At 29.6% G+C, this 3,366-nt stretch overlaps 1 protein-coding gene across 2 annotated transcripts in view; it reads right to left on the bottom strand.

Annotated features, from left to right (window-relative positions):
• The window catches only part of Fam133a (family with sequence similarity 133 member A), a 37,816-nt gene extending 35,357 nt beyond the window's left edge, over positions 1–2,459 (bottom strand). For both annotated transcript variants that reach the window (XM_050132900.1, XM_050132902.1), the window contains exon 1: positions 2,422–2,459. The gene's annotated coding sequence lies outside the window, so the exon portion shown is untranslated. The remainder of the gene's footprint in view (positions 1–2,421) is intronic.
• Between the last annotated feature and the right edge of the window lie 907 nt (positions 2,460–3,366).

The following is a 3,366-nucleotide window of genomic DNA, read 5'->3' on the forward strand; positions in this document are numbered from 1 at the left end:
TATATATACATATATATATATATATATGAAAATGAACAATTTTGAACAGTAAATAAATATGAATTTATTTAAACCTGCAAGGATATCTGCACAACCATGAGACTATTTTTCCCTCAACATAGTCATATAATGAAATTAAGTGTTTCTTTTATTCTGCCTCGAAGTTGCAAGATAATATCAACATATTATGTTCCTTGTATCCAAATAAAGTATAAATTTTTGAATAAGTTACTGAGGTTAAATACATATTAACACTGTACACTGCTTAAGTTATTTGACATTTTCCTCTGTCTTCAATAAATTATGTAAAATACAAATAAACTTATACTTTAAAATATATACTTTATTGGAATTATAGTAAGAATATTTTAGATGGGTGTTCTAAGAAAAAAACCTTGGATATCACTGTAAATGTATCCCTTTTATGATTTTACATTATTTTTTATTATCACATTTATTTTTTAACAAGAAAACAAACTATATTTTTTCATTATACATACCGATCAAAGTTCTCACTCCCTCCCCTCCTCCTATTCCCTTCAAATACCCTGCCACCCCACTTCCACCCAGTTCTCAAGAGGATAATATACATTGTCCTATGGAAGGTCCAAGGCCCTCCCTACTATATCTAGGCTGAGCAAGATATCCATGCAAAGAATGTAGCTTCTAAAAAATCCAGGACAAGTAGTAGGAATAAATCCTTGTGCCACTGCCAGTGGATGGTGAGCAAAGTGTAAGCTTTAACACTGTTAAAGTGAGTAAATTAATAAGCCATTACAGAAATGAGTATGTTCAAGAAATGAAATCAGTATGTTAGGAAAACAGCTGGTGTCTGTATTCACTATATCATTATTTGAAATAGGCAAGGTAGAATATTAATCTAAGTGACCATAAACTTGAGGAAAGAAAATTTGGAATGCATAAAAAGTTAAGTCTATTTAGCATTAAAAAACAATAGAAATCTTGTAATTTGTGACAACAAAGATGAGCATGTAGGACATTATGTTTAGTGAAGTTAACAGAAACATACACAGGCCCAGAAATGTGAACAGATTATCTAGCAGTTTATGATCTAGCTAGTGTAAAATGCATATGTAAAAATATATACATACATATGTATCATCTTATCTGCTACATATATATACAATTGTACTTTAAAATTCTTTTAAATTATCATTATATCAATGATCTTGATATTGATATATCAAAACCTGTCTATACACCACATTCACTTTATCTGTATACTTCATAAAGAAGTAAGAATGAAGTACAATATTATAATGAAAATTATTTTGTGAAATAACAAACTATAATTTTACTATTAGTTTTTCAATCATAGATTATATTATCTTAAATTTATTTGTATTTCAATTTTACTAAACAAAGGCCTCTGGATTAAGAAAGCAAAGGTATTATTTACACTCCTGAAAACTGCAAAATACTATTTCTGTAGTTATGCTGTATATATGTATACACGGGCAACTCCATGAACCAACTTGCCTTTTATGTTTATTTGTTCTCTAGTTTTATGATATTGCTGTCTGTTTCTGTCTCTCAAACATTTGAAGAATAAATGAAAGATCAATTATGAAATTTTGCAGTTTAATTCTCTCCATTGTAATGAAATTTTGTTATCCCACACTGGCTCTTATTCTCTCCTGAATGCATCTAATAAATGTATGCCTATCAATTGGGGGATTAAAACCAGTAGAAACCATAACACAATGGTTCATCATAGAAGCACATATATTCAGACAAATAATGTTTGACAGTCGTGCACATTCATATAAATGGAGAAAGGAAAGTCTCCTGAATTTGAACCAGTTATGTATATCTTTATGAAAAATATTAAAATGATTTCAATCCATATATTTTTGTCACACATCAAAACATCAGCCTTAGTATCAAGCTTAAAAGCATTAAATTTATAGAAAAAATGATAAAGAATAGTATCTGTGACTTTAGATGACACATAGTATTTGGAAGAAATATTACTTGGACTTCATTTTAATTGTAAAAAGAGCTTCTCCTTTCTGAAAACTATTAAAGTCAATGATGGGAGAAGATAAAATAATTTCATACTGGATTTGCTAACATTTTACTTGATGAAGTACTCATATAACAGTATAGAAGATAACTCAAAGAATAATAGCAATGTAAGTAACACTTATTTTTAAATAGGGAAAATATGAGTACACACTTCACAGAACATATGTGATTGGCAAATCAGCATATGAAAAGATGCTCAACATCAGTAGGCATTAGAAAAATGCAAATAAGAACCACAAGACTATGCTACCACATACCTATCAAGATGTTATATTTAAAAACCCTGAACACAGCAAATATTTTTACTGTTGGTAGAATTGAAAATAACCTATTTGAGAAATAGATTTCTTAAAAAGGCAAAAATACACCTACCATTTGATCCAGCCATTCCAATCCTAGGAATGTTTTCTAAAAGAAACAAAAATATATATCCTTGTTCATATAGATACTTGTTCACAAAGGAGTCATAGCAACTTTATTCACAAACTTAAACTTACACAGATGAATAAGAATAAATTAGTGTTCTTACACAAAATATATCACTACTCAGTAAAAAATAGGAAAAGCACCCTTGATACATACAAAGTGGATACATTTTGAAATATTTATGCTAGAGAATAAATATAGGCAAAAAGTGATGAATTTTCAATGATAATGTTGATTTACAATAGCAAAAAAATGAAAATTAGTGTATAGGACCCTAAAATATATTAATTGTTATAAAACAACAGAGGGAGGAATCATAGATATGTACATGTGTGAGAAAAATTTTGGTATGACAAAAAAATCTATTATCTGAGTTTCAGAGATGATGTCAATTGTATATAGATTTATTAAAGTTTGTTGTGTACATTGTATTTTAATAGTTTTTTTTTTAAATAGGGAATGGGATACTAGTTTAGTAAGGTAACACTGTCAGGATGATTTTTCATCCCAAAATGACACAACAATAAAAAAAAAAATGAACTGGTCTCGGTAGCAAGGCTCAGTGGGTAAAAATGCTTGCCATGCTAACCTGGACACATGATAGAATGAGAGAACCAACTCCTCAAATTTGTCTTCTAACTTCCATATGCACTTCCAGGTAGTATACACACCCACACACTAATACACACATGTGTACACGTTCACACACATACAATTTACACAATTTTAATTTAAAAGCTTAAAAGTAAGAAGCTGCTTATGCATTGTATTATAGATATTTGTAATTGAACAAATACTGACACACTTGCCATTGTGTGTGTGTGTGTGTGTGAGAGAGAGAGAGAGAGAGAGAGAGAGAGAGAGAGAGAGAGAGAGAGAGAGAGAGAGAGA

Source organism: Alexandromys fortis, unplaced genomic scaffold (assembly GCF_014885135.2).
Source record: "Alexandromys fortis isolate MF-2015 unplaced genomic scaffold, M_Fortis_MF-2015_v1.1 scaffold_451, whole genome shotgun sequence".
Classification (NCBI taxonomy): Eukaryota; Metazoa; Chordata; class Mammalia; order Rodentia; family Cricetidae; genus Alexandromys; species Alexandromys fortis.